At 61.9% G+C, this 8423-nt stretch overlaps 1 long non-coding RNA gene across 2 annotated transcripts; it reads right to left on the minus strand.

Moving 5' to 3' along the window:
• Positions 1 to 5855: 5855 nt before the first annotated feature.
• On the minus strand, positions 5856 to 7823 carry LOC138808138 (uncharacterized). 2 transcript variants are annotated; one of them, XR_011366399.1, is made up of 3 exons: positions 7738 to 7823; positions 7009 to 7150; positions 5856 to 6188 (listed from the first exon to the last, which is right to left on the minus strand). It is a non-coding gene; the product is annotated as an uncharacterized lncRNA (long non-coding RNA). The 2 variants fall into 2 exon arrangements; XR_011366398.1 differs by having other exon boundaries at positions 5856 to 6203.
• Positions 7824 to 8423: the final 600 nt, after the last annotated feature.

Below are 8423 nucleotides of genomic sequence, written 5' to 3' on the forward strand. Positions count from 1 at the left end.
ACATTGGGGTGGGGGTGTGGGCGGCCGCAGCCCCTCAGTTGGTAGTGATGCAACCCTTCCCCAGAAGGGGGCAGGCCGGAGCCTGGACCTCCTCATGGGGGGGTGGGAGCAGCCTCCCGAGCCAGGGTCCCGGTCCCTGTGTTCCCTGAGGCTCCTGGACTCTTGTTAGACCCACAAATGCACAGCCTTAAGGGGCTCAGGGGGAGGCAGCCAGACTCCCAAATCTTGTCCCCATGGGGAACATGGCTGTTGAGGGGTTCTGGGAGGGGAGGGGAGTGCAGGCCACGGTGCCAGGCCCAGGAAGGACGGAGGTGCACAGCCAAGGTCTGTGTGGGGTAGCAGTGGGCTGGAGGCCGAGGATGGTCGTTTTCTGGGTCAGCACCACAGTCAACACCAAGGGTGTTGGGTAGGGGCTGTGGCAAAATGACCCCCCCCCCAACCACCATAAGGGACAAGGCTTTCCTTGTCTGCCCCCAAACCGCACGTGACCTCAGGTCCCAAGTCCTAGAGGAGTCAGTGGACAGTGATGGTGTGAGGAACCCCGAGCCGGGACCCCCCGGCTCCGGCTCCAACCCTCAACCGCGGCTGCCTCGGGGGTCTGGGTTTGGAGGTGGCAGGCTCGCTGCCGCGGTGCCAGCTGGGGCTCAGCCGGCCCTGTGGCTGCCGCACCAGGCCACCGTGTGTGGTCCTTGTGGGAGACTCTCGTATATTTTCCTTTCTTTTTCCTTCTTCCTTTTTAATAAAATGTGTCAGAGTGGAAGGCAGACACCACCTCCACTCCGTGCGCCTGTGCACGTATACGTGCATGCACGCACATGTACAAACGTGTGCACACGTGTACATGCGCATTGCACACGTGTGAGTGTGTTGCAGGCCGTGGCAGGGGGACCAGCCCCCACCTCTCATCCCCTTTCCTGAGCAAGGTGGAGGGGCGCTCGGGCTGAGGGCGCCCTTCCCGGAGGGGCGGTGGGGTCTCAGACGCCTGACCAGGCTACCCGCCGTGTCTGGCATCGGCAGGCACAGGGCCTAAACCCAGAAAGCCTCGGGGGTCAGTGCCGTGCCCGTGCTGAGGCACTGCAGAGGAAGGCCTTGTCCGTGGGACAGACAGGACTGGGGAGCCAGCACTCAGGACGCTTGCTCCCCATTACTGCTCCTGTCCTCCAGTTTGTTTTCTTGCTTTCTCTCCGAGCCTCTCTGCTGTCCACCTCGCCTCCGACAGTTCTCTGCGAGCAGCCCCTGCCCAGCCCTTCCAGAGGGCCCAGAGACCTGTCTCACCCACACCCCAGTCCAGGTGGCACCGGACTACACACATGCCCTGGGCATCGCCTCCCGCTGCAGATACCCGCGGCCCACGGGACCCAGAGGCCCTGAGCCCTGGTAGGGACGTCCTGGAGGAGGGGGCTCTCCAGAGGAGGCTCCAGGGCTGCTGTCCCCCACCGTGGCTGGGAGCAGCATTCCCGGGTGTTCTCTTTGCAGCTTGCTGCTACCTCCTCTGGGGCCTCTCTGCCAGCGCCACTAGTGTCCTCCTCTCCCCAGGACACAGTGCTGCTGGCCGGCCTGGTGCAGCCCTCACCTGTGAGCCAGCACCCAGGAGCCCGCGAAGACCGAGCGGCCCACATTGTGCAAAAGCCCCAGGGCCAGCCCCTGCTGCCTCCCCTTCTCCACTTCCACATCGTCCCCTGCAGGCCCCGTCCAGGGCAGCCCTGCCGTGTCTGCGGCATGCGGGGGCAGACAGACACCCCCTCCGCCTGGCTGTGGCCCAGCCCTGGCCAGGCCTGGGGAGCCCTGGCACCATCCGGGTCCTAAGCCTCTGGGAGCTTGGGGATGGCGCCATCCACCTGGCCATCCTGGGAGAAAGACCACAGAGTCCAGGGCCAGCAGGGGCTGGAGAGGAAGACCCTGGGCCCACTGAGCAAACCGAGGAGCAGGAGGGCTCAAGGTGCACTGTGTGCTTGGGACACACCCCACACACAAACATGGTGCATGCACATGCGTGCACACACAGTGAAACATGCACACACACGAGTACACATTTGAACACAAACCTGCATGTACACACGCAAACACACACACAAGTACCTATCTGCACACACAGACCCGCTTATACTCACACAAATGAACCTATAGCTGCACAATACACCTGCTTATGCGCATAAGTTAGTGTACGCAGGTCCACACAAGCATCCTGTAGGTATGAGCCCGCTTGTGCACACAGATCTGCACACACAGGGCTGCTTGTGCACACACATGCACGCACATTGCACACACACAAGCCCACTTATGTGCACAGGCACACCTCTCTATACAGGAATGCACGTGTGTGTACCACTGCCCACACAAGACATACCTGAGTACACTCAGGCAGACACACCTACAGGAGCTGTGGCTTTTAAGTCCGAAGTGAGCTCTGCCTAGCATTTCTGGCCTGGACCCTCTCCCCACTCTCAGGGAGGCTTTGTGGGAGGCAAGGGCAGCTGGACCCCAGACGGGCCTGAAGCTGGGCCCCAGGAGAGCGGCCACTGGGGCCTGCGCACACATGTGAGAGGCTGGTGACCCCCTGTGTAGCTCACGGTGGGCCCCATGCTTGATTTATGACGGGGCTTCCCTGCATGTGTCAAAGACACCGTGTTAAGCACCGGTATAAAAATAATATATAGGTTACCGCAACGTTTTTATGACCTACCCCAGCCCTGCCCCGGAATGCGGGACCCAGCAGGTGAAATAACGCGTCTCAGCGCTGCGCTCACAGATGAGGGCGGGCAGGGAAGGTCTCTGGGCCGGAGCCCTTGTGGGAGTGGAGTGGATGCTGGGGTCAGGTGGGGAAGCAGACTCTGGGATGGTGTTGGCAGAGCTCCCGCAGCCTGGGGAGATGGCAAAGTGAGGTTCACAGGGACCCTGTGCCTCCCTTCCTACTTACAGAACAGCAGAGATCCATGCACTGGTTAATAGGAGATGGTGCTCTGGGGTTCGGTCTGGGCCTCTTCAGAATCCTGTCACAGGAGCATAGGCCTTGAATTGGCTGCAGCGGGGAGGACAGGAGGGCGGGCCTGGACACACTGCAGATGTTCCCCCTGTACACAGGGACAGTGAGGATGCATCAGCCAGCGTCTGCTGCGTGACAAACGACCCCCTCATGCCCAGCTCCTCCAGTAGTGTTAGGCGCCAATTTCTATCCTTAGCTTGGGAAAATTTTAGCATTTCTTCTTTTCACGGGTGGAGAAACGAGCCGAGGAAGCTAGCTGAAGTCTTCCACAAGGTGGAGTCTCTGGACCCCCGTGTCTCGGTAAGAAGCCCCGACTGGAGGGCTGCTGGGAGACCGGAGGGTGGGCTCTATCAGGGAGCACCCGAGGAAGCCACCTGGGGCTGTCCCACCTGTGTGGATACACGCCAGGGTGTGTTGCGGCGGCGGCGGCAAAGGGCTTGGTGTGTAGCTACAGGACGAGGTAGCTGCAGCTCCACCACTCGGTCCTGGTGGGGCCTGGGGATCCTGGCCAGGTGGGGGCCATCTGCTGCTCCGGGATCCCTCCCCAGCAGGCTTACCATGGAGCATGGCCGGAGGGAGGACTGGGCAGCCGCGTACGCTGCGGCTGTGCCCGCTGTCTCTCCACGGCCCTCCGTGCTCGTGCTCTGAGGCTGTAAGGGCCTCCCTGTGACTGTGCCCATGGAAGGGGGTAATGCTCGACACACGGCCAGGCCTGGCCCCGCAAGAGAGGGTGGGCACGCCGTGTCCCACGCTGGGAGCCTCGGTGTGTCCAGTAGTAAGCCAGCGGTGCAGATCAGGTGAGCTGGGTCCACGTGGAGGGTCCAGGCAGGAGGTCAGACAGTCCCTCCCACGCGGGTCCAGGACCTCTGTGGGCAAAGCCACTGCTGGGCGGGGTCAGAGCAGCTGCCCGCGTCCACCTGGCAAAGCTGTGGATGGCACACCGCTGTCTACCTGTCTCTGATTGTTTCTTTGCGTATGTCTGTGTTTTTCTCTCTCTTGTCTGTGTGTGTGTGTCAGATCCCTCTCTCTCCCCACTATTGCTCTCTCTGTTTCCCTCCATCCCTCTGTCTGTCCTCTCTGTCTCTCTGTCTCTGTCTCTCCTCTCTCTTATTCTGTCTCTGCCTGTTTCTCCTGTGTCACTGTCTTCTGTGTCTGTGGTTCTTCCTATCTTTCTGTGTTTATGGCTCTCTATCTCTCTCTGCCTCTCTGTCCATCAGTTCTGATACTCCATTGCAAAACAAAACAAAACAAAACAAAACAAAAAACAAAAAAATCAAAACAGCGTCAGGTCCTCCCAGTTCCAGGACTGGACGGCTGGAGTGCACGGCCAGCCCACGGCCCTCCGGGCTCCAGGACTGGACAGCTGCAGTGCACGGCCAGCCCACGGCCCTCCGGGCTCCAGGGCTGGACGGCTGCAGTGCACGGCCAGCCCACGGTCCTCCGGGCTCCAGGGCTGGACGGCTGGAGTGCACGGCCAGCCCACGGCCCTCCGGGCTCCAGGACTGGACGGCTGCAGTGCACGGCCAGCCCACGGCCCTCCGGGCTCCAGTGGGTTCCAGCTGGCCTCCTCCAGCAAGCTCTGCTATCTACTGAGGACCTTTCCGTGGAGGCTTCTGAGGGAGGGCGTGAGCCGGGGACCCTGCAGCCACCATGAGGGTTTGAAGGCCTTGGGCAGTGGTCAGCTGTGGGAGGCGCGGAGCCTCCTGGCCTGCCAAGATCCAGTCTGGAGGCCCTGACCTGACAGGAGAGCAAGAAAAGTGCAGCCTTCCAGATCTGGCCCAGCTCTCCCTGCCTGGCCCAGCAAGGGGCTGGGGAAGGAATTCCGAGAATTCATGGGAGGGAGAGGGAGGGGGCGGGAGGGGGAGGGGAGCAGAGGCTGCCTGGAGGGGCCAAGTGTTTGGTTTCTCTATTTCCCAGGCTTTCTGAAGTCTACAAGAGAACCATTCCATTTCGGACCAGCAAAAACAAGCTTCTAATCTATGACGGTGGATGTCTCTGAGCCTGGGCTCTGGGGACCCCTCCCAGGTGGGCCACCTCCCTCTGCTGGTCAAAGCCCTGGCCTGCGCCCAGGGATGCACCCCAGACGGTCCATGGAGAAAGGACAGCAAGGCTGCCTGATCACCAGAACACGGACGGAGGTCGGAGGTTGAGGCCACACACTGCAGCACTCACAGGTCATCTAGGGAGTCTGGCCCAAGACTCACTCCCAAACCAGCCATCTGGGGGCCCAGGAGCGAGAAGGTGGGGCTCAGAGGGGCGGGCTGGGGTGAAAGTACTCTGGGGTGGAGGCCTGCACCCTGCACCGACCTGGTACTGCGCACACACACTCCCCTCCCCGGGAGCCCCAGGCCTGCACCGACCTGGTACTGCGCGCACACACTCCCCGCCCCGGGAGCCCCAGGCCTGCACCGACCTGGTACTGCGCACACACACTCCCCGCCCCGGGAGCCCCAGGCCTGCTCTGGGGAGTCTCCCCAGAGGGAGTCTGGGAGGACAGTTCTCCCTCTGCATTCCCTTGCTGGGTCCTGGACCAAAAGAGCCAGAAGGGAGGCAGACAGCGTACACCCCACCACCCCACAGACCCCTGGGCAGAGCTCAGGCGTGGGGCAGAGCCCGCCATGGGTCAAGGCTATCCGTGCTGGAACGCGTAATCCTCATCCACACAGGAAACACTTCTAGAAGAAGCAGGATCCTGGGGCTGTGCAGTCAGAGAAATCAGAGAGAGAAGCCAGGAAAGGTGAGCAAAGTTTTCTTGGAGTCAGTGCAGAGCCTGAGGGACCAGAGGCTCTGCCAGCAGGTGTGGCTCCCTCGGGGACAGCCCCACACCCAGCCGGGCTCCGGAGTGCCCGCCCCACACCCAGCCCCCGCGCTGACCTCCTCCCAGCCAATGCAGGGTCCCCAGAGCAGTGGCACTTAAGGGTTGGCAGCAGGCAGGAACTCCCCTCATGTTTTCCCCTCCTGCCAAAGTACATCAGTTCTCCAGAGCGGGGCTGCTGGCTTTTCTGCCCACACTGCCCCTCCCCACCCCTTTCCAACACTCAGAGCCCCACAGGGAAGCAGGACAGAGCTGGAGGAGAAGGAGACGGGGCGGTCTTCTACAGCGTCTCAGACTCCCCAGAATCTTCAAAGTCCAGGCGTGTGCCGTGGAGACGTTGCCCAGGGAACATCTCAGACTGCGTCGGCCATTCCACAGGAGAAGGCAGCCCTGGAAGGCAGGGGACTAAGAGCAGATGGGTGTGTGCACACACACAACACAGGTGACATCTCACACTCAAGTGCCCGGTGCCGACGGGTCTGTCTCCACCCACAGTGGACCCACATCTTGTGCTTCGGCCCCGGGTGCAAGGCGGCTGCACCACACACGTCCACACGAGCCACCCAGACACGGGCCTGCCCTGCGCACCACGCCGACTCCTCTTACTGGCGGCAGTCTGAGCTGGGTGCTCACGCGCTCCTCCGGCTCCTGCCTTTCCCTGTAGGCCTCGAAGGACGTGGAGTCCTTCCTCACGTGTCTCGGGGAGACGCCACAGGTCTCCTTGCTTGGGAGGCACAGGCGTGGGGCCTGAACCGGAGCCGTCTGCAAGGCCCTGCCCACCAATCTTTGCTAACAGGTGGATTCTGCCACCCGGTGTCTGTGTGAGCTGCCCTCAGCCCACACCCAGGGCGGTACTGCGGTTGCCACTGGCAGAATTAAAGGAAGTGGCTTAGGGCTGGGCCTAGGGTAGGGCCTTCTTGTACTAGTCAGACTTTGCCTCATGATCAGCTCCTCATGGTCCAAAGCTGGCTGCTGGATCACATATCTGTATCCTACGCCAAAATCAGAGAGCGAGGACAGAGGCCAAAACCGGCCATCTGGCCTGCCTGCACTTGCCATGTTTCCAGGCAAGGCGCAGGTCCTGCCAGCATCTCCATGCTCACGAGGACTCCGCCGTGGAGCTGGATGGCCGTGGTCTGTGTCTCGGCTTCTGTCTCCACGCCCCGCCCCCTGCCCGCCCTGGCCCCCAGCACAGACTCTCTACAGATACCTGTTACCAGATGTCCTCCTCTGGGCTGTGCAAGGGTGGTTTGAGTAGAGGCCACTCTGTTGTTGCAAAACTGCTTTAATCCAGGGCCAGGAATGTGATCTGGGCAGCAGGAGAGGCGGCCACATCTGTCCTGCCCGGAGCACTGCCAGGGAGAGTGAGTTCAGGCACCCTGGACGGAAGACAGATTGCACCCGGAGGGCCCGAAGTCCAGAGCCATCGCCAAGAGAGTCTGCCTTCCAGGTGCGTGTCAGACCTCTACTGAAGATGACGGTGGCCTGGCCAGCAAGAGGCCGGGTCACCTGAGCCAGAGGGCAATGAGACTGTTCCACAGAGCGGTGTCCTCACCAGTCCCTCCCTACCCCATGCCTCCGTGGTGCTCCAGTGCATCCAGTGACCCCCCCCCCCGCCCCCAGGTCTGACATCTGGCTGGGACACCCTGCAAGGCCCTGCTTCACGGCGCCCTCAGGAGTCAGGGCAGGGTAACCCAGAGCCCTGCAGCACTCCCTGCAGCACGGCTCCCGCCGACCCCAGCTCAGTTATGGTGCTCCCTCCCTGCATGCCTCTTCTTCCACATGGCTGTGCCAAGGGCCAGACTCAGATCCCCACGGATCATGGCTGGCCTGCGGGGAAGCGGGGCCTGGAGCAGGTCAGAATCCAGGCCAGAGTCCCAGCCCTCCTGCCGACTTCCCCGCATCCCCGGCCACCTTCCCTTGCCAAGCCCCCACTCACCGAGGGTCTGGTGCTGCCCCGGCCCGCCCAGCCCTTCTGGCCAGCTCCCAGACCCCGTGCTGGAGGAGCATGATTTCATCCCTCTAGAATCCGGCAGCTCACCGTATTTACATAAATATTCTCCCCACCCCTGCCCCGGAACTGCAGAGCGGCGGCCCGGCCTCCCTCAGCCGGCTCCGGGCTGGCCCACGACTTGGCAGCTTGCCCTGACCACCAGCTCTCTCCAGCCAGAAGCTTGGCCCCAGCTGGAGGCACCCTGGGCCCTCTCCCTGCTCTGACCCCAAAGGCCTGCTCTCTCCACAAGCACCCTCCCGAGCACACTCTGCAGAGAATTAAAGTGTTTTCTTCCCCTCAGTCCCCACAGGGGATCCCACAGGCTGCTGGGCGGAGAGGCCACACAGTCCCGGACCTGACAGGCACGGGAGGAGGCAGGAGCTGCAGGCAGGGACTCTTGGGCCTTGGTAGGCTGCCGGCCTCAGGCCCGTCCTGCTATGACCCTCACAAAGGAATCAGGAAGGGGCTTTGTCTGTGTGTGTGTGTGTCTGCCTGTGTGCCTGTGTCTGTGTCTCTGTGTCTCTGTGTGTGTCTGTGTGTATGTCTGTCTGTATGTGTGTCTCTGTGTCTGTGTGTGTCTGTGTGTGTGTCCGTATGTGTGTCTTTGTGTCTGTGTGTGTGTCTGTCTGTGT

Source organism: Dipodomys merriami, unplaced genomic scaffold, assembly GCF_024711535.1.
Source record: "Dipodomys merriami isolate MVZ:Mamm:240054 unplaced genomic scaffold, mDipMer1.0.p SCAF_440, whole genome shotgun sequence".
Classification (NCBI taxonomy): Eukaryota; Metazoa; Chordata; class Mammalia; order Rodentia; family Heteromyidae; genus Dipodomys; species Dipodomys merriami.